This window comes from Vigna angularis, chromosome 5, assembly GCF_016808095.1.
Source record: "Vigna angularis cultivar LongXiaoDou No.4 chromosome 5, ASM1680809v1, whole genome shotgun sequence".
Classification (NCBI taxonomy): Eukaryota; Viridiplantae; Streptophyta; class Magnoliopsida; order Fabales; family Fabaceae; genus Vigna; species Vigna angularis.
The window spans coordinates 3870148-3894012 of record NC_068974.1 but is presented as its reverse complement, the minus strand read 5'-3'; the positions used below and the strand labels follow the sequence as shown (position 1 = coordinate 3894012).

At 35.3% G+C, this 23865-nt stretch overlaps 1 pseudogene; it reads right to left on the bottom strand.

The window, feature by feature from the left end:
- Nucleotides 1-19661: 19661 nt before the first annotated feature.
- LOC108339136 (cysteine-rich receptor-like protein kinase 25) lies at nt 19662-23528 on the bottom strand (annotated as a pseudogene).
- Between the last annotated feature and the right edge of the window lie 337 nt (nt 23529-23865).

The following is a 23865-nucleotide window of genomic DNA, read 5'->3' as shown; positions in this document are numbered from 1 at the left end:
TTCAATCCAATGTAGACTGGAACCCGTCACCAGCAGGTCATCAACGTACAAACATACGATCATTATATCATCACCACTCTTCTTAACATACAGGCTATGTTCAACAACACATCTCTCAAGTCCATAGCTGATAAAAAAATCATCAATCCTTCTGTTCCATGCCTTGGGCGCTTGCTTCAATCCGTAGAGCGCTTTGAATAGCTTATACCCTTGATGCTTCTTCTCTTTGATAAATCCTGGAGGCTGCTGTACATATACTTCCTCCTCCAAAAGGCCATGCAAAAATGCAGACTTAACATCAAGAGCAAACAAAGACCAATTCTTAGCACATGCAATAGCAACAACTAAACGAATAGTTTCTAACCTTGCAACAGGTGCGTAGACTTCCTTGAAATCGACTCCTTGTTGCTGTAGAAATCCTCTTGCCACAAGCCTAGCCTTGTATTTTGAGACAGTACCATCTGGATTAAGCTTAGTTTTAAAAACCCACTTAACTCCAATGCATTTCTTCTCGGGTGGCAAATCGACCAGCTTCCATGTTTTATTCTTCTCGATCAATCTAATTTCCTCCAACATAGCTTTCTTCCAGAGTGGTTGAGATAAGGCATCATCAACATTCAAAGGTTCACTTCCGGCCATTAATGCTAGGTGAATTATATCACCTTCTTCATCCACTCCAGCATCAAAATACATTTCATATTCTGTAAACCGAGAAGGTCTTACCACTTGTCTTCTCGGTCTCGTTGAAACCTCTGCATTATTGTTGTTGCTCCCAGTATTGCTATTGGCTATCGAAGTATCCACCTTTTCTTCAATCTGCATAGGTATTTTCAACGCTGCTCTTGATTTCTTCATGCTGGTTTGATTGCATTCCCAGTCCCAATTTTCATCTTCGAGAATCAATACATCTCTGCTGATGATCACCTTCTTCTTGATAGGATCAAACAGTTTGTACGCTCCAGTAGAATGATAACCCACGAACACCATTGCCTCTCCTTTGTCATCCAGCTTCGTTCTCTTCTGCTCTGCAACATGACAGAAAGCCAAAGAACCGAAAATCTTAAAATGCTTAACAGAGGGTACAGTACCTGACCAAATTGCATGTGGGACGTTCTCTGTCAGCTTCTTTGTAGGACATCTGTTCAAAACATACACAGAAGTTGCCACCGCTTCTCCCCACAATTCACGCGGTACGCCCTTCTCTCTAAGCAAGCACCTTGCCATATTCATTATTGTTCGATTTCGTCTTTCGGCCAAACCATTATGTTGTGGTGTATAGGGGGCTATAATCTCGTGTGTTATTCCTTGTGCCTGACAAAATTCATCAAATTCACGCGATGTATACTCACCTCCACCATCTGTCCTAATCAGCTTTATCTGCTTATCAATTTCTTTTTCAACACGATTCTTGAACCGCTTGAAAACTTCTAGAACCTCACTTTTCAGCCTTATGAAGTATATCCATACCATACGACTATATTCATCTACAAATGTAACAAAGTATCGATTACCAGCTATGGTTGATGTCTCAAGTGGACCGCACACATCTGAATGAATTACTTCCAGACGTTCTTTAGACCTCATCTTCAAGTGCGTTTTGAAAGATTTTCTCGTTTGCTTTCCTATGATGCAAGATTCACAAGCTCTCTTAGGTATAGATATATCTGGTAAACCAGAAACTATCGTCTTTTTGCTTAACATTTGCAGATCTCTGAAATTCAGATGTCCGAATCTCAGATGCCATTTCCAGTTTTCATCAACTTCTATGGTAGATAAACACTACAGATTCTCAATTATATCCATATACACCTTGAAGGTACGATTCTTAGAAATCTTGCTTTCCAGGACTAACCTTTTATTTTTATCAAACACTTCCACTCTTCCTTGATTGCCCATCATCACGGTGAAACCTTTCTCAACCAGTTGACCCAGACTAAGCAAATTGCATTTCATCTCTGGGACAAAAAGAACATTTTCTATCGTAGCCTTCAGTCCATTCTTCTATTTTATGATAATATTTCCTATCCCTTCAACCTTCAATGTACTATCATCAGCAACTCTGACCTTGCTTTTCTTTCCTTCGTTGGAATTGATAAGCCACTCTCTATTGTATGTCATGTGGTTTGAACATCCTGAATCCAGATACCATAATTTGTTTGTTTGATTTGTCATAGCAACACTTTCTGAAGAAGTAGTGACCATAAGAATTAATGGCTCTGAATCAGACTCGTCTTTTACAAAATGAGCTTGCTTGCTTTGATCTTTCTTAAACTGTCGACCTTTGTTGAAATAGCACTCATAGGAGAAATGTCCCAACTTATGGCACGTAAAACACTCTATATTTCTTTTGTCTTTCTTCTTGTAATATTTGTTTCTTCCTATGCTTTCTGCAGAATCACCTCTTTCCTCTTGTTCTTCAACTCCATCATTCTTCCACTTTCGTTGTACAGAATTATCATTCTTCCATCTACTTTGTGCAAAGTTATCATTCTTCCACTTACCTGGAACATTGGATTTACCTTTCAAAGTCTTGAACTTCTTCTTCCCATCACCTCCAACATGTTGCACCTTTAAAGCCTGATCATCAGCTCTAACAGGATCTCTATCAAGAAGCCGCATTTCGTGAGCTTCCAAAGAACTCTGAAGCTCTTCGATTTTCATCTTTTCTAGATCTTTAGATTCTTCAATAGCAACAACTATGAAATCAAATTTCCGAGGTAATGATCTCATTATTTTCTCCATAATCAACACATCACTAAGCTCTTCCCCACAGCTCTTCATTTGGTTTGTAATTGTTAAGACTTTGTTGAAGTAGTCACTGACCTTATCGCCATCTTCCATTTGCAATAATTCGTACTGCCTCCGCAAAGTTTGTAGCCGTACTTTCTTGATCTTCTTTCCGCCGGCATGACAACGTACCAAAATATTCCAAGCCTCCCTCGCCGTTTTCGCGTTTTGGATCTTCTCGAAGTGTGTATCATCTACACACTGATGAATGATCAGCAGAGCCTTATCGTCCTTCTGACTAATCTCCACCTTCTGATCTTCTGTGCCACAGAACTCAGTTGCAGACTCCACCCCTTCTATCACGCTGCTAACTCCTTGTACCCGGAAGAGCACCCGCATTTGCGTGCTCCATCGACTCCAATTCTTTTCGGTTAGAATAGGAAGATTTGTCGTGGAAAAATTTGCCATCAACGCTTACTTTGCGCTTCAAAAAAACTTCTTCTTTTCTCACTTCTTGGTCAGCCGCACTGAGCCAAGTACTCAAAACACCTTACGTCTTTATTTCAAGAACCTAGGCTAACTGATACCACTGATGGAAACAGAAAACAGAATAGCAGCATATGGTATAAAGGAGTATATGAAAACAGAGAGATAGGAAAACATGCAGTAGTATTATGAGAAAGAAAGAATAGTGTTATATACAAGAGAGACTAACTGTAAATGAGTAACAGAAAAAAAACTAATTGACTAACAACTTGAATTATATACCCAATAGCCTGTTGATTTTATTAAAGAGTAAATTCTAGAATAATAAAAAAACTTAAAATATAAGGGTAATGTAAATTTTAGAATAATATAAAAAATAAGAATGACAAAAATATTTGTGGAATTCACATATAAAATTTGGGATGAATAGTTAATTCTAGCAGTATTTATTATTGGTATCATTCGTGGTGAATAGTTAGTCCTACGAGTATTTATTATTGAACATAAATATTAGGTAAGAAGAAAAGGTGTTTTACTTTAAAAAACAATAAAAATGGTCACTCGTCAAGAAAAACATCACCAACATGCATTTTTTTAACACGGATCAGATCATTTAAATTCGCGTGTTGATTTTATTAAAGAGTTAAATTCTACAACAATATAAAAAAAAGCTTAGCATATAAGTATTAAAGTGGAATGGAAATTTTAGAAAAATATAAAAAATAAGATGACAAAAATATCCTTAGTTAGCGAATATTTATAGATAAAATTTGCGGAAGTATGATAGTAACCACGAATATTCATTATATATCCAAAAAATTAAAATAAAAATTTAATTTGTATTTTATTAAATTAAATTTAATTAAAATTAATTTATATTTTATTATGTTAAATTTAATTAAAAATATTTTATACTATATATATTTTTTAAAATTTTATTTATATTTTATTTTAAAATTTTATAAAATATATTCTTTTAGATAACCGCGACCATCAAAGAATAACTGAGTTTTAAAATATTCATAAATATTTTTTAAATAGATATCCAATAAATAATAATAGGGTAAATATTTTTTTGTTATAAATAACAGTAGACATTATTCAACTCTAACTCGTTGTCACCTTTAATAGAAAAGTCTAAGCTAAGAGAAAAAGCATAACATTCCACATAAAACATAATAAATAAATTCTAGCTAAAATTTTATAGAATGAGATGAATCTATGAATATTCATGTAAACTATCATTTTGAACCATGTCAACAACTTACAGAAAATTACAAAATATACTACTTTAAACTATGACTAGTATTTTTACAATTTTCTCTATCACATGAGTATTTCTTTCAGAGTCTCAAAATACTGTCATATTTCTATATTTACGTTTTGGTACCTTTTGTATTTCTAAATTTATAACGGTTGGTTCCACCATCTTTGCTAATTAAATTTATTTATTTTTCATGTAAGAATTACATAAATTATTGGATTTTCATAAATTTTGTTGTCTATATTCGTCGTTGATAAATATTTACTATTTCTTATTTCATCCGCTAATTAAATTTCATTGAGTTTGTTAATACCAAGTAATTAACTCTCCACATAAGCTTCATTGTAGTTAAAAATGATATTTGTGCATTTAATCATTTGTTCATTTACTTTAGGAAGTAATTAAATTTAAATGTTTTAAACAATAAATTTTTTCCACATGTTATTTAGAATATTCACTGCAATGTTTTTAAGAATTTCCTCTTAACGAACAATCATTTAGTATGGTAAACTCTTGTAATCAAAACCAAAATGCAACTACATGGTTTATAGGAGAAGCATTGAAATAAAGTTAAACAATGCACAAAATTTTTATAATGATTCACTCCAAATGAGCTATACGTCTAGTGTTCTCTATCCTTAGAGGGTTCCACTATAATCTTCAATAAGATTATAACTAAATTTTCTCACCAATCCTAGTATCCTCTGATACGTTGTCTAGTTTGAGTTTCACCCACTCCTAGTTGTGCAGTATTCTTCATCACTCTTGGTCTCTCCATAACTCTTGTTACCCTAGACTGATTGAGTTTCAGCACTCCTAGTACTAGATAATCCTAATACTAATTGATACGCTATCTAGATTTCCTTAACTCACCTGAGTTACACAACAAGTGTTTTAATTCTCCTCAGAATTGCAATCAACTGAATGTTTACAAGTTGTTTGGACGATTACTCTCGTAGAGAGGATATGTGTTCAAGACAATATTCTCTTTTCTCTCTTCTTACAATAGTAAGCATATATTACAATGAATCTGGAGAGTGTTACTTAACTTTTTTCTTTCTTTTCTCAGATACTCTCTTTGAGCTGGAGCTTTTCTTTGCTTTTTTTCCAAACGTTTTTCGTAGGATTGATATTTTCATTGTAACCTATCCTCTGGATTCTTCCTTTTAGTGATCTTTTATTTAAAGGCTCTTTCAAAAGATATCTGTTAGACTGAGCTCTTTACCTTGAATCTTGTGACTTCTCTGTCATGCATGTGAAGTAGTTGTTGGTTAAAGTCAACTTGTCAGAGTAGGCTTGCTTTTTCAGTACTTTGCTCGAAGTAGGTTGTACTATCTTTCAAACATGAATTCTTAAGAGGATAACATTCCACAAATGTCTTCTTTGTCTATAACGTCCACTTCTGATAAATTTCAAATAAAGCAAGTGGATGCGTGTAGTAGGTTATCTGCATAAAATAGAGTAGATTGTGCATGCATCAAATATGACTTATCTCTAAGTAGTTTTGTTATTTTTGAACGTTGAGCATTTAATGATATTTAATGTTTGTTCATAACAACAAAGTGCTTTTTACATTTTCTACCGTTGAGGTAGAGTTTATCATTTAAAATTTTCATTATTTCAAGCGTTGAGTATGAACTTTATCATCGAACGAAGTAAAGGTTTTAGCGCATGGTATCGTCTAGTCTGTTGTAAAAGCTTTTTGGGATATTGCCTTTTTAGAGCAAGAGCGTTTGAGTTTTGTTTTGTACATGTGTTTGAATCTTTATTTCATACTGTTAAAGGTTTTAGTCAGAGACATTGTCTCGACATCTTTTCACTTCTTGAGAGTTCAACTGATTACCATTAAGTACAATATAGATTACGCGTTAGCATAACTCTTTTAGATGCTTGACTTGTAAGTCGTTTAACGTTGTGTTTGGAAGTTTTAACTTAGATGTTTTGCTTTTCTTATAACCAAGTGTTTTCCTTAGGCTTTTCTGCCTATCCTATTCTTCTAGTTAAGCATTTTAGATTCTCATCTCGTTTAATGTTATTTTATTAGACTTCAAAACATGAGAGCGTTTAGGCATATAAGTCTTATAGACGATTTTGTCTTAACACACTTGACACTCCTATTGATGATTTCATTAAATATATGCTGCAAATTATTCAACAATTGTAATGGTAAAATTTACTACAACCTATCATCGATCAAAAACATTATTCCCATCTCCACTAATTAATTTTTATATATATATATATATATATAATAACAGTTTTTTTTTAGAATTCCAAATTAATTTACCTTTTATCTAAATCAAATCAAACTAAAACATAATTCAAATTTAAAATCATAATGAAACACTAAGTTCCAATTACTCATAAATCCAAAAGTAATGTAAATAAAGTAAACATACAAATCGCAAATCACTAGACAAAAAACATCAATTGTTTACTCTAGCTAATAAACATGACTTTAACACAAGTAAGCACAAAGTTATTCAAGAATTAATTAAAAGCTTAGAATATGTCTTAGGAGAATGGTTGTTTCTTATTGGATTGTTATACACTGAGGTGCATGATGATGACCTAGTTTTCCAAGTGTAGGGAGGGACAATACACACATAGATCTCCATACTGGTAAGATATTGTCAGCTTTGGGTCAAGCCCTCACAGATTTGCTTTTGGTACCACTCCAAAAGGCCTTTTACCAATGGAGGTATCTTATGTGTATATAAACACATGTTCGTCATTTTATCCGATGTGGGACTTTGTTTGTACCCAACATCCTCCCCTCAAACAAAGGACTATAGTTCTCCACCTCCTCTACAGCAAAAGTCTTTCCTTATCCTCGAGTACACCATGGTCAACATTGTCATCTCCACACACACATTGATCTCCACACTAGTAAGATATTGTTTGCTTTGGGTCAAGCCCTCATGGATTTGCTTTTGGTACCGCTCCAAAAGCCCTCTTACCAATGGAGGTATCTTATCTTTTTTTTATTAAATGTCAATGTCACTTTCTAAATTACTTAGAACCCGATGTCTTGGCGAACGAAGCCTATCCTTAATTACTAGACCATAATGTCTTGCATCACTAATAATTAATTCTGCATTACGAACAGAAGCTTAAGACAACCAAGTGTTCTATCCCTATGTGTAGGCAATAGTTCTCTTGGGAGAAATTCCCCAAATCCTGGTTTCTAGGTATTTGTCAATAACAAAGAAGACCAAATATAATAAACATTGAGCAAAGGAGAAAATCACTAACAATTAATGAAAGAAGCATATATAAATTAGAATCAATTCAAATACATGAGAGTTTAAGAGGTTACATCTTCCCCAACAACAAATAAGGTTTAGTTCTCCATTATCATGGAGAAACTAGATGAATAATGGAATGGAAGAGATAGAAAAACCCTAGAAACTGAAGAGAGCTCCCACATCCCTAAATCTGCCTCGAAGGGGCGAAAAGTGTGTTTCTATGCTCAAGCCATCAAGAGATACCAACCCTAGGGCGAGTAAATCCTTAAATAGATAAAAAAAAAGTCCAAGCCCACGTCGCTGGCGCTCAGCGCCCTATGGGGCGCCCAGGCGTGTTGCGGCACATGAAGACTAGCGCTCAATGCCCTGGAAAGGGCAACCAAAAAATTTTGCGTGAAGACTGGCGCTCAGCGCCCCTAAGGGGCACTCAACCTTGACTGGCTGGCGCTCAAGGCCCCTGAGGGGCCCTCAACCTTACTTTTCTACACTGCATCTTTTTCTCTTTTTCTGTAGATTCGCCTTCTTCTTGAGTTCTGACTCCATGACACTTTTGCTTTTCTTCCAAATCATACCAATAACCTACAAAATGAAGGGAATTTAGTGATAAAATCATTCAGTATACCCTCTACTCACTTAATAACAAAACTAAGCTAAAAACATGAGTTCACGCAAGCTTTTAAGTAAAAAAGGTTGATTTAGTATCAAAATGGCATCACAGATAACGATATATTCAATTGTTATCATATATAAACCCATGTCCATCTCTTATTTTATCCGATGTGGGACTTTCTTTGTACCCAACACCAAGGATAAAGCAATTTCCTTTTTTCTTGAAGCTGGGTTTATATACACTAGGACGAGAATATTTAAAATTATTTTTCTTGTAATTAGGTTTTTTTCTCATACATTTTACAAGCTAGTTTGTCTTGTTTTGGCCGATAATGCCTTAGCCTTCAAGTACTACACTTTTTTTGGTTGATATCTTCAATGATGATGTGCGTGATAAGGTTTGGGAGGGAGATTTGTTTGAGTCTATGCTTTAGTTGTTGTTTGTACTCCATGCATGATTTTGGAAGCTTTTTGATAACAAATTTTGAAACAACTCCTCGGGTTGGACTATGTATTCTGATTTAATATATATCTTCAAGTAGCTTGTGGTTCTCATTAAAAAACATAATTTCCTTGTCTTCTAGTGGTAGTAATTTCTAATGACTAACCTTTGCCTCACAATATCTTTGACTATATTTGAGAATCATCAAATCTTAAATATCTTTGGCTTCCTTATATATAGGAACAATACATATTAAACAGATCATTAGAAAATGCACTGAGCAAAGTGTGTTGGCTTACCTCATTCGAATGAATCAAATCTTAAATTTTTTTTGTAGAAGTATTAGATTTGAGTGTGTAGGTTTTAAGAATAAAAGCAACTTTATAAATGTCTAACAAAATAGACATGCATTCTTGCCAATGTCGGTTTCAGAAAAGTAGTTTGAGTTTTGGAACATTGTTTTTCTTCTTTGGTGTAGACTTATTTTGGAAACATTGTTTTTCATTTCATAATGAACCACCAAATCTCTAGAAGTTTCACATAAGAGAACTCTACATATTTGCTTAATCAAATATGAAAACAAGATAAGTTCACTTTTTTGTTTTATTTTGTAAGAATTTTAACGTTTTGAGGTACATGTACTCTAGAATCAACATGCCTCAAAATGGTTCAAAGTAAATCTCTGTTTAATTGTGATTGTGAGGATATACTTAATTATCTCATATGATGTATCTGTAGGTAGTTAATTTCATTAGGTTAAAAAAATGAAGAAGGAAAAGGAAAGGAAAAAACAACAAGAAGAAGCTAGATACTAAATTGGTAAGACAATTAGATATTCACTTCTAGAAGACCTTAATGACATGGTTTCAAAATAATTGGCATTTCTTAGTTACAAACAAAAAAAAAGATTGTTAGATATATTAGATTATTAAATATCTTATCTTTATCTTATATCTTTAATTAGTTTGTTATTATTTCTTATTTGTATTTTGCGCTTAGCCCATTGTCAACACTCAATTTTGTCCGGGTTTGTAAAAAATTGTGTTTTTATTGTTTCTTTTATTATTTTTCTTTTATTTTACCTTTTTGTTTTATTCTATTTTGTTATATATTTAGATCTTTGCTTTTAATTCAATTTCTATTTTATTTCTTATTTTCAATTTGTTTTAATAGAGTTAATTAATCAAAATAGTTAAAAAATTGAAAAAAATAAAAATAAAAATAATAATAATAAAATAAAATTGAAATAAAAAATAAAAAAATAGAAAAACGTGGAAAATGGCGTATGGGAAGCGTGTCTGAGGAGGGGGGACCAGGTTGTTAGAATGGAATATTTTCCAAGATTTTGGGAGGGGGAATTGGGGTGAGATCAGGGAGAAAAAAAAGAAAAGGGAGGAGGCACACGGGGACCTTCATCTGGGATCATCATCATCCGGATTGACCATTTTTTTTACCTGGAGAAAAAGACAGAGGCCAGCAAAAGGAGAAGAAAAAAAACCCATTGGAGACGCAAGGTTGGCAATAGCAATCGAGAGGTAAGTAATATCTAACACTCCTTATTCTACTGAGTTACTTACTTGCTCATGAACATATCTCCGATTGTTGTTAAATTTATATGTGAATATTGTTGAATGCACTGGATATTTGTATATGATCGTTATTACCAAATATCATCAATCTTCACCTCCAACACTTGATTTCCAATACCCATGATCATCTTCATTCCCTGCTGCATCTCCCACCCATCATCACGGTCACGCAAACTTTGCACTCCTCAATTTACTCAACCAAACCTCATTCCCTCATTCACTCATAAACCATCATCCTCAACCTGCATTATACAAAGCCACTGTCTAGAACAATGACCAATTTCCAGCATCCAAACACAAGCCCATACTTTACCTTCACTGAGTCAAAACAGGGATTGGCCACTGTGTCGTTCACTGTCTCCTTCAACCGCGCAACACCTATCTCCCTTTCCATTCATTCTTGTTCAATCTAAGAAGAGGCACACGCCACCACCTTCAGGCTCACCATCCCGTTGTAGAACACTAGATTAGGATAGTGGTGCTGAGGGGAAGAGGAGAAGGTTCTCTGTGTTTTTTCTCGGTGAATCGGACGATGGCTTCGGCGGCAGGCGACGCTACTAGCGACGCCATAGACGACGTTTCGCGGCGATCGATTTGAAGAAATATTGGCACATGTGCGGCGGAGGAAGACCCTCCCTGGAGATCGCTGTTTTCGAAAAGAGAAAAGCGGAGAAGATGGCGTCGTAGCGGGTGGCGGTTCTGGTGGCGCGAGTTGTCGCCGGCGAGGTCAAGGCGTGTTCTAGTTGAGGTGACGGTGGCCGGATATGGCAGAGGTGGCGGTGAGTTCATGGTGCAGAGCAGGAGACCTTGGGTCTCTAGAGAAGACGTGAGCTGGGGAGTGGGAATGAGGATGAACCTCCTGAACCCCTAGAAAATTCTAGGTTAGAAATTGACCATGTGGGCCAGGCCCAGAAATGAGCGTACGTCCAGGAACCTTAGGCCTCTTTTGGAACGCTCGTTATTTAGCGTTCGCTATCTCCCCACAACGAACGCTCGTTATTTAGCGTCCGTTCGCCATTTCCCAGCGAGCGCTCGTTATTAGGCTTTCATCCCCAACGTCCGTTCGACATCTCCCCACAACGAACGCTCGTTATTTAGCATCCGTTCGCCATCTTTACCCAACGAGCGCTCGTTATTCAGCGTTCGTTCCAGGCGTCCGTTCGCCATCTTTCCTCAATGAGCGCTCGTTATTCACCTTTCGTTATTTAGTGTCCGTTCGCCATATCCCCACAACGAATGCTCGTTATTCAGCGTCCGTTCGCCATCTTTACCCAACGAGCGCTCGTTATTCAGCGTTCGTTCCAGGCGTCCGTTCGCCATCTTTCCTCAATGAGCGCTCGTTATTCACCTTTCGTTATTTAGCGTCCGTTCGCCATATCCCCACAACGAACGCTCGTTATTTAGCGTCCGTTTGCCATCTTTCCCCCAACGAACGTTCGTTCTCTCCCCAACGAACGTTCGTCATTCAGTTTCCATTTCTAAATGTCCGTTATATTCCCAATGAACGTTCGTTCTCTCCCCAACGAACGCTCGTTATTCTGAATCTGTCCCCAACGTCCGTTCGGCCACTTCCATTTCTTTTGTTTATTTATTTTATTTTAATTTTTTTTTCCTTATTTTATTTTGTTCTATTTATTTATTTTAGACATCTACTTGTCTTAAAATATATATTTAATAATACAATATTTATAGTTTAAATAAAAGAATTTACAAAAAATATTTTGAAAAGGTTTAAGCACACGTGCGACCGCTCGCGTAGGCCTTGTGCTAAAAAAACCTTTTCCCTTTATTTTACAAAAGTTAAAAATCAAATAAAAATATTTTGAAAAGGATTAAGCACACGTGCGACCGCTCGCGTAGGCCTTGTGCTAAAAAACCTTTTCCTTTTCTTTTACAAAAGTTAAAAATCAAATAAAAATATTTTGAAAAGGTTTAAGCACACGTGCGACCGCTCGCGTAGGCCTTGTGCTAAAAAACCTTTTCCTTTTCCTTTACAAAAGTTAAAAATCAAATAAAAATATTTTGAAAAGGTTTAAGCACACGTGCGACCGCTCGTGTAGGCCTTGTGCTAAAAAAACCTTTTCCTTTTCTTTTACAAAAGTTAAAAATCAAATAAAAATATTTTGAAAAGGTTTAAGCACACGTGCGACCGCTCGCGTAGGCCTTGTGCTAAAAAAACCTTTTCCCTTTCTTTTACAAAAGTTAAAAATCAAATAAAAATATTTTGAAAAGGTTTAAGCACACGTGCGACCGCTCGCGTAGGCCTTGTGCTAAAAAACCTTTTCCTTTTCTTTTACAAAAGTTAAAAATCAAATAAAAATATTTTGAAAAGGTTTAAGCACACGTGCGACCGCTCGCGTAGGCCTTGTGCTAAAAAACCTTTTCCTTTTCCTTTACAAAAGTTAAAAATCAAATAAAAATATTTTGAAAAGGTTTAAGCACACGTGTGACCGCTCGCGTAGGCCTTGTGCTAAAAAACCTTTTCCTTTTCTTTTACAAAAGTTAAAAATCAAATAAAAATATTTTGAAAAGGTTTAAGCACACGTGCGACCGCTCGCGTAGGCCTTGTGCTAGAAAACCTTTTCCTTCTTTATTAAAAATACTAAAATATTCCCAAACTACAAGTAATCTCTCAGCTAGAACTACGTTACCCTTGATTCTTCATCAAAAATGGAGATACGTAGGAGCAAGGCTAGTCCTTGTCAGGTTCATTTCCCAAAAATCCAAAATCATTATCCATAATCAATTTCTCAAACAAATTTCTCAAACAAAATTTTCAAGCAATTTCCAAAAGAACTACGTAACCCTGATTTCTCATTTTGAGTGAGAATACGTAGGAGCAAGGTCAATCCTTGTCGGGCCCAAAAAACTAAAAAATATGCCTTGTTTATTTAGAATTTTATTTTAGGGGATAGTTAAACATTTTGAAAACCACATCATATTCGTGCATTTAGTTAAAGGTACTGCCTTAGGGCAGGCGTTGTAGGGTGCTAACACCTTCCCTACACGTAACCGACTCCCGAACCCAAAATCTGGTTTTCGTGGACCGTGTCTTATTATTTTATGGTTTTTCCGTAGTTTTCCAGAATAAACTATGGTGGCGACTCCAAAATCTCTTTTCAAAACCCGTTTTTTTTGGATCGTCGTCCCGTCGCGATTCCGGTTGCGACACCCATATTTTTTCTATTATAAGTATAGTACCCTATGTGTATATTCAACACACGGAGATTAATCTCATACATAATTTTCACTATATTCAACATGGTATCTAGAAGCTAAAGTTCTTTTAGGAAAACTTTTCATCGCCTTTGCCACTACACTCGTCGTCGTTGTCGTCACTGGCATTGTCTACCTTCATCACTATCAGAGTTCTAGTTTTGATCAATAACCACACGGTTTTGATCATCTCAACTAGGCGACTATTGTGCCTTCAACGGTGACTTCACCCGAGCTCCTACACGCTCTCAACACCTTCGAAGTTTTGGGCCTACTACATTCACTAGTGTAGTCAAGGGAAACGACAGTGGTTATTTTCGCCTATAGGCACTGGTTCCGCAACCGAGGTATATACGGGCGAGGTATAAATATGGGCGACTTTTGGCCTCGGTTGCAATCGAGGTAATATCTCCAACATTTATGCTTCGGTTCTCCTACACCCGAAGTAGTAAGGAAGAAAAAATAGGTGGGAGGGTTGATTACCTCGGTTCAATCGAGGTAATAACATGGGGATATGACAACAGTTCAAGCTACAATCGACGCCAAAGCTTTTTGTTTTTTTTTTAAAAATCACATGCAACCTACTACATTAGGTGATCATCGCAATAGAGAAACAACATACAAAGACAGATACAGAAAGCAAGGTTAAGCTAGATAGAAAATAATACATCAAAAGTTTAAAGCATTTCATATAAGAATCATGTATAATTTAATCCAATCCAAACATCTTAACATGCAAAGATCTAAACCGACTATCCGGACTTAGAATGAATACTGAACTATGACGGGTTATGCACTTGTGGTGGCCTCTACTGTTTTGCAAAGTCATTGCCAATGGGTTTCACCCTACCACACACAAGGTTAGTCCGTTACCGTGCAATAGGCCTCCAAGTAGCACCTATACTAGGACCTCCTACTACTCTCACCACATGCATCAATCCTCTCTAAATGAGAATGAAAAATCTAACCCCCAAGACTGAGCTCCCTGTATTCATTCTAAACAATACAAGTATCTCACCAAGAGATCCTACTTTGATACTCAATTACACCTTATTGAATCATACATTTCTTCACTTTGAATCACCATTTATACCTTGGATATTCATATGATTTCATACATCTTATACATAACATTCAATGAATTAAACATCATTCAACCACTCAAGAACAAAGAGGAAAGAAAAGAGTAAGCTAAACCTGGACCAGTCACACAGCGCACACAATTGCTGAGCAAAACCAGGGGGTTAACGCATAACGACCCCAACTCGCTTATGTGAATCCTCAAACAGAGACGTACCCTTCACAACTATTCGCACAACGACTAAACTCGTTGTGCGAATAAACTCTCAAAGGTTCCAAACCTCTCTCCCTCCCATAGCACACCAAATCGCTATGCAAGAGCCCCTAGGCAATGGCTCAGACTCCCCAAACACTCGCAAAGCGCACCCATTCACTATTCGAATTAAACTAGCATTTATCCCAGACCACCACCAGTCACACAACGCCTAGATTCGCTATGCGAATCACCAGACAGAGAGCAACCCTCTCCAACCATTCGCAAAGCGCACCAAGTTGTTGTACGAGTGCCCAAGAAGAGAGCAACTCTCTACAGTCATTCGCACAGCGCACCAGTTCACTATGCGAATGCCCTGATAGAGAGCATCTCGCTAGGGTGACTCACTGTGTGAATCCATTCGTTGAGAGAGTCTGCATAATCTGCAGAACGAAATTCTGCAGAATTATGCAACTCAACCACAAAATACCAATTCTAACTATTTTTCCCAACTTCTAACACTCCTAGATTTCATTATATACCTATTTAGACTTGTTTAAGTGATTCTAAACCTTCCTAATCTCAAATTAAAGTGTTTATGAACCAATTTCCATTCTAAAACATCAAATTCATCAACTTAAGGACCCAAATTCAAATATACCACTTTGCACATGTTTTTGACCATTTGAATGACTCAAACAAGTCACAAATGACTTACCCAGACTGTTCCAATAGACCAATTGAGTCATTGACATCTAGTTCTCATTTTCACTACCTATATCCTCCAAAATGACACAAAACTTGCATAATTCACTTAACCTTCTATCTAGTTATCCTTATGACAGATTACCCTCACCCATTATGATCAAAACAACTTTGCACCACATTCAGTTCAGTTCAAAGTCATCATCTTCACAAGTTTAAAAGGAAGCAATCAAATTACATAGAACACAATATTACTCAAATACCTAAATTCAGTTCAATCACTATTATATATATCACAAACTTCATCACACATACATGCCACACTACTAATCAAAAATAGAAATCTAGCTTCCCTTACCTTGAATAATTCTGGACAACTCTACTAAATCTGCGACAGCTTGCTTGCAACACAAGGAATTTCTAGGAACACCTACAAATCACCGATTGGCGATAGAAAACAACTCTTAAAACCTAAATGGAGCTAGAAATTGAATAAGAAAGCACAGAAACACATGCAAACAACAATTGTTGCATGATCAAGGTTAGAAATGTACGGAGAAAGGGGAAAATGACTTACCGACTAAAATCAAGAAATTGATCGGTTTAGATTGTTGTCCTTGACGCCACGATCGTCTAGGCACCTCCTGATCGTCAAACCGACAACTCAAATGAGAGAAGAGCTAGAGAGAAGGCACAGAAACGGTAGGGAATCGTGTTTTAGAGAGATAGAGTGTTCTTAAAGTAATGAGACGCATTTATAAAATTCTATTTATATTATAAGATTATTTTAAAGTAAAATAATCGGTCTCATTATTTTAATACACCTATCTACTCTAATACTCTATTTGCTAGGTTCTTACATAAAGAATGGTAGATGATTAATTTACAAGTCAATCCCTGTGTGACTTAAGTTGCTTATCGTTATTTTATTATTATTTCTATTATTTATGGTGGATATGTTGTTCATCTTCTTATAGGATAAGTTTCTTTTTTCCCTCTAATTGAAAAACCTTATTTTAATTTTTGCTTTTATATGTGGAGTTGTAAATTTTTAATTATATGATAATTGATTATTTCTATTGTATATTCTTGCCATGACGTACATGTTACATGTTTTTTTTTTCTTTCAAAATAAAAAGAATTAGAACAATTTTTTTCGAATGAAAGAAATTAAAAATATAGGTTCAAATGTAAGAGTAAAAAATTTAAAATCGATCAAATCTAATGAAATTAAAAGATATTTAAAATATAACTCTGCTGCTCCTAAGAAATTTTCGGATTTATGTTAGCTTTTACAACAATTATTTCATGCGTTAATACTTCTTTTTAACCTATTAAAAAGCATTACTGTAATTTATAATTGAAGTCAGTGTAATGCTATTAAAATAATCATTTTGTTTAATAAATTTTAAAGAATACAGGTCGTACTAAGTCCTTTCAAGTTTGAATTAGGCTAATTAAACTAATTATCTTCTCCGACACGGGAGCAACTGTTTTGATTGAATGAACATTCTTATGTGACGAGTACATTTTTCTAATGAACATGTTTGAATTGAACATACATGTTTGAATTGAACATACATAAGTACTTTAATAAAAAATTGTCACTCGTCAAGAACAACATCACCAACGTGCATTTTCTAAGCACCGATCAGATAATTCAAATTCGGGTGTTAATTTCTAATTTGACTTTGTTGTACATTTTGTATTTCTATGTTATAATCGTTGATTCCGGCATCTTTGCCAATTAGTTTTTTTTCGTGTAAATTACATAAATTACCAAATTTTGTGTTTGTCTTTTCATAAATGTTGTCGTCTATATTCGTCCTTAATAAATATTTTCTATTTTTCATTTGGTCCTTAATTAACTTTCACTGCCTTTTTCATTACAAAGTGGCTAACTCTCCACGTCAATTCATTAGTTAATATGGTGATGTGTGTTGTAAATGTTAATGACCACACGAAAAAAATGAGTTTCTTGAGAGAATTTATATTCACTACTCTTAAAAAACTTATCCAAAATCTCGTAAGTCTTCAAACATACAACCTGAACTTCACGGATTTTTCGAGAAACTCAGAAGAAGTAAGATAAACTCTTAACCAATAATAACCAGAGATATAAGAGAAAAGGAAAAAGAGAGAAGAGTGAGCAAACGATATGAGAGTTGGAGAGACGTGTGAAAGATGATTTTCGGAGGTCTACAGTAACACCTATTTATAGGTGTAGATAGGTTAAAAAACCTAACCTCCCACCCCAATGTTCCATCATGAGTTGCAGAGGAAAACAATTGCAATTTCCGTGGATCAAGGAACACATCAAAACGAGGAGGTTCCAAATTTCGCATTTGCATATATTGGGGCAATACCTTTTGCATTTATAACAATCTCCCACATTGCAAAATCAAAAGAGAGATATAAAAGAACAAGAGAAGAAAATCTTAGATCTCGTATAACAAACTATTTAAACGTATAGACCGAAAAGTTAACCGTGTAGTTGGTGTAACAAGTTATATAAATCAAAACACAATGTGTATTAGCGGATTATTTATCACAATACATCCACTGGTCCAAATATGTTTTTTATTTCAACTTTTTATAACGGTTAAAATCCATGAGGTATAAAAAGTGATGCGATGAGATTATCGTAAATAAAATAAATTTTTATACTTGTTGCATTAAGAACAAGTATAAAAAATAATGAATAAAAAATATTTTATACCGATTGCACTCAAAATAGGTATAAAATATTATTTTTTTATGCTTGTTAAACTTATAATAGGTATAGAAGTATGCTATGACTAAAATATAATGTTGAAAAACGTTTTCTATACTGGCACACTGGGATAAATTTTTTTATATTCTACCTAAATCCCTTTTCTCGATTCATTTTCTCTTCTGTATCTTTCTCTCTACGATCCCTTTCTCTCTTTTGCAGCAAGTGTGGCGATGCTCATGATTCCGGATGCATCAAGCTATGTTCATGTTTGCTACTCTGGTGGGTTGCGGTGGTTCTCACAATGGAGATGGAAGTAATTCTAGGAAGGTGTAACAGACGCCGTGGAGAGGTTTACGGAGTCCATCTCCTTCGACAAGAAGCTCTACAAGCAAGACATAAAAGGGAAGCATAGAGCATGCGTCGATGCTAACTCACTAGGTCAATCAATAAATCTTTCACTCTTCCAATTCAACGCTCATCGAAACACTCAATTTTCTTTGTTTAGGATTTGATAAGCGCAAGCGACAGAGACTCTAGAGACTCCATTCTCGAAGGTTTGGAGGAAATAGAGAGGCGCATTGAGAATGGAGAGTTCAATTGGAGAGCTGACAGAGAGGACATGCACATGAACATCGGTGAGTTTGCGAAGAAGCTCCATACCGCTCGGAGTAGGAACGATCAAGTTTTAACTGACTTTCGCCTTTAGTGTAGCGACGCCATCGACAAGATCCTTGTGAGCTTGAAGCAGCTTCAGGATGATGTTAGGATCCACTGGGCTGCCAGCTAAATTCATCTGTCACGCTGATGTGAAACTCGTACTAAACAACCCTTCACGTCTCTCTCCCCTTGATTTGCCATTCATTATCCAACTTCGTATATCCAATGTGTAGGCAGAGAAAACATATCAAAATTTAATGTTGGATAATGAATGGCAAATTAAGGGGCGAGAGAGATGAAGGGTGGTTTAGTACAGGTTTTGCATCAGCGTGACAGATGAATTTAGCAAGCAACGATTGGAGGAGCCTAACATCATGAAGCTACTTCATGGTCATGAAGATCTTGTCGATGGCGTCACGGCACTAGAGGCGAAAGTCAGTCAAAACCTGATCGTTCCTACTCCGAGTGGTGTGGAGCTTCTTTGCAAGATCACCGATGTTCATGTGCACGTCCTCTCTGTTAGCTCTCCAATTGAACTCTTCATTCTCAATGCGCCTCTCTATTTCCTTCAAACCTTCGAGAATGGAGAGTTTGGAGTCTCTGTTGATCGCGCTTATCAAATCCTAAACAACGAACAATGAGTGTTTCGTTGAGCGTTAAATTGGAAGAGTGAAAGATTTCGTGACTGACCTAGTGAGCTAGCATCGACGCATGCACTATGCTTCCCTTTCATGTCTTACTTGTAGAGCTGCCTGTCAAAGGAGATCGACTCTGTAAACCACTCCACGGCGTCTGTTGCACCTTCTTAGAACTACTCCCATCTCTACTGCGGAGCCACAACAACCCACCGGAGCAGCAAACGCGAACACAACCTGATGCATCCCAAATCATGAGCATCACCACACTTGCTCCAGAAGAGAGAAAGGGGTCGTAGAGAGAAAGATGCAGAAGAGAAAATGAACCGAGAAAAGGGATTTAGGTAAAATATGAAATTTTTTATCCTGGTTATATTGTCTAATCGGTATAGAAAAAGTTTTTCAACATTATATTTTTGTCATAACATTACTTTTGTACCTATTATAAGTTTAAGAGGCATAAAAAATAATTTTTTATACCTATTTTGAGTGCAATTGGTATAAAAAGATTTATTCATTATTTTTTATACATATTCTTAATGGAAGAGGTATAAAAAAACTTACTTTATTTATGATACTGCCACCACGTCACTTTTTATACCAGATGATTTTAACCTGTATAAAAAGTTGCTATAAAAAGCATATTTTGCATTATGTTTGAAGGATTTTATCAGTGTTGGATCCATCAATTCCAACCATTTTCTTGCACACCATATGCTCCACGCCTGCATGTAATTTGTGAATGTTGTTGAACTCTATGGTTCAAAGACTCCTTGAACAATAGGAGAGAAAACTCACATAAAAGAAGACTTTGACCATGTTCTGATAGATGGAATCCACTATTCTTTCTTCCACAAATGATTTCTAGGACAATAACTCCAAAGCTGAAAACATACGATTTCACATAAAATAATCCTTCCATAGCATATTCTGGAGCCATGTATCCACTGCAAGGAAGCAATAGAACTTTGTTATTCCTCTTATAAATTGAATTGTTAGTACATAACAATTTCGCTTTTGAAATGGTTAAAATTGGATTAGTTGCACTCACTAGGTGTCCACAACTCGTTTTGTCTTTGTTTGGTTCTGTCCTATTTCAAAGGTCCTAGCGAATCCAAAATCTGATATTTTGGGATTCATCTCAGGGTCTAATAGAACATTGCTAGCATTGAGATCTCTGTGAATTACTGAGTCGAGAGTCCTCATGAAGATATAAAATACCTTTTGCTATTCCATTGATAGTGCTTAATCTTAGTTTCCAATCAAGTTGCTTTCTCTTCTCTTCATCTGACAGCATCAAAACAAAGAAGATATCTCAAAATGAAGAAAAGAAATGCGAAGAAAAAAAACCACTTAAAGGACTCAACCACTTTCAAGAGGTTGCTTATTTTCCTTAAGGATATCTTATGATTTTTAACTACATCAAGATAACTGAATTCAATTTCACATTATGAATAGAAATGAACTTAGCTCCACAACTTTCTCTGTAATATTATTATTATGATGTTGATTTCTTGCTCTTATCCTTAAAGAAAACTACATATTAAGATCATACAGCACTTGTCATATAAGCTAATAAATAATATACCCTGTAATCAATTTCACATCAATACTTTAAAGCCAATAGCACCTCTACTTGATTGGTTTCCGTAGGCCATGATTAATTGGCATCTCAGAAAATGCAATAAAAACTACAAACGCTCATGAAAAACGTTATTTACTAAAACTATATGTAAAACATACCACCAAAGAGATAAAAGTCGAGGCTTGAATTAGACATATACTCATATACAAGTATCTTCTCATTTTCCTCCAAACAGCACCCCAAAAGTCTCACAAGGTTACGATGTTGCAATTTAGCTATAAACATCACTTCATTCTTGAACTCTTATGAACCCTGACCAGAAAATTGTGAGAGCCTTTTCACTGCAATTTGTCTTCCATCTGGTAAAATTCCCTGATAAAAGCTTGAAATAAATTAGAACATATTGAAAGGTACCAAACGTAAAGAATCTACATTACATATTCCAAATCATTAATACCTTGTAAACAGGCCCAAATCCACCTTCCCCTAGCTGCTTCTGAAAAGTTATTACTACAGTGTAGAACTGCGGTTGATGGTATTGTAGGTATATCTCCATTCAATGATTCCTCATCAAACTGCATCGTATCTACAATGACAAGTTTTTGAGTTCAAATTTGAGTATGGCAAAACAATGTTTTTCAAAAACCAAGCAAGTGTTATTGCAGCAAATTACCTTTTCTGACTCTTTTCCTGTGGCAAAAGCAGTAGACACTTAAAGATAGCAGAGCTACAAACCCCAACAAACTAAAGGAAATTATCAACTTTATTGGCTTGCTAATACCTCCGTTGCCTACAACAGGATAAAACATGAAAACTTATAATTTTAATCATCTACACATTATTCAGATTCACATTATTATGAAAACAGAAAGAAAAGAAACGTACTCAAAGCCTAAATAAAGTGCTTTTCGTTATAAAAAATCTAATTTCATATCAACTTATTTTAAATAGCATAAAGATAACAAAAAAAGTTTCAACAGAGGACCCATATTATAAACGCTAACCTGAACTCGTGTAAATATTTTGATCATCCATCCTCATGCTACAACTTAGACCAAAAATTGCCCACTGTACATTTTTAGAACACTGTGGAAATATGTCTACCAATGAATGCAAGCACTCACCACACTGATCATTTTTAATACCTCTGTCGCACTGCACCCAACCATATCTTTTTTTCATTGTCAACCCAATCAAACTCATCCACTGCCCAATATGTCTTCGTCACTACCGTTGCCTTTCTAATCAAACCCTCCATACAATCCTCAGTTTTCTTTACTTCTGATGAGTCCTGTGTTTGGATCAAAATTTACGATAGAATATTGAATTTTAAACGAACTAAAGAACATTCCAAAGACTAGAAAAACTTCAGTACAAAATAGTTTTACTCTCATGGAATCTCAGACTAGTATAGTTTGTTAATTTTTAGTATAACTTTCTTAAAAATAGTAGTGAATGAAATTGTAAAACAAAGTCATAATACAAGCTTTTTTTATTAGAGAATATTTTAAAATAAAAAATAAGGAAATCTCAAATAAAAATGAATTAACTACAATAACACATCAAATGACATATGCATATGTAAAGGAAAAAATGTGCAGTTAAGAACAGTATAAAAGGTTTTTATATTGTTATTCAATCCTAAACCATATGTAGTAAACTTTGTTTACTTTAGAATATAATTTTTTACATTTACTATAATACTGCAAGTCATTTGTAGGAACGAAGCTAGGTTTAAATCTCTCTTATTCAAAGTTTTAACTTTGTATTTGGCACTTAATTGAAAGGAATAAAAGTTCGGAAAGTGAACAATCAGACTTCTTAACCTCAAGAACCCTTGCATACTTCACACTGATATCATGTTAAGAAAAAGAAAACATCCTTAAGCTATCTGAGTTTTCATGTTCCATACCGAAACATTACCTTGATTTTTCTGGTTCCGGTAGTATTCCATATTGGGGATAAACTAACTTGGCCACTGAAACTTTGGTTTGTGAAACGGATGATGCATATGTCATACCATATGATAGCTCCTACACTACTGGAACACCTTCGAGTGAGTTCACTGGAAGCACTGTTGATGCAGAACCGGCAAAAATACCCTGTGATGTCGTATCTGCAACTGTACAATCCATAAACAGCATCATCATTGTTGTGGTTGTTGCTATTTACAGAGGTGTAGTTGTATCCATCGCTTTCGTATGAGTCTGTGAGTAGCCATGAGAAAAGGGTGTCCACGTTGGCTTTGTATGAGGAGCTAACAAGAGTTGAGTTGTCACAGAAACTGTTCATGTAAATTGGTGTTTGAGCACTTGTTGTAATGAAAAGGAGGAGCATGAAGCTAAGACTAACCCTAATAGGGTTCGTCAACATTTCTGTTTTGATCCCCTTGAAGTTTTGGTGCTTCGTCAGATAACCATTTCCATGGACACGGTTGACAAAGTGATAAGTGGATTATTATGGCGAGACAGTGGTAGGATTAATTTAGAAGTCAATTTGCATGACATAAGTTGCTTTTTTTTTTTTTATTATTTCTATTATTTGATGTGGATATGTTGTTGATCTTTTGATAGAATAAGTTTGTTTTTTGCTCTAATTTTGAAAACTGTTTTAGTTTGCTTAATTTATAACTGAAGTCAGCGTAAAGTTATTAAAATAATCAATTTCTTTAATAAATTTGTAAATAAGTTATGGAACAAGAACTTTATAAAGG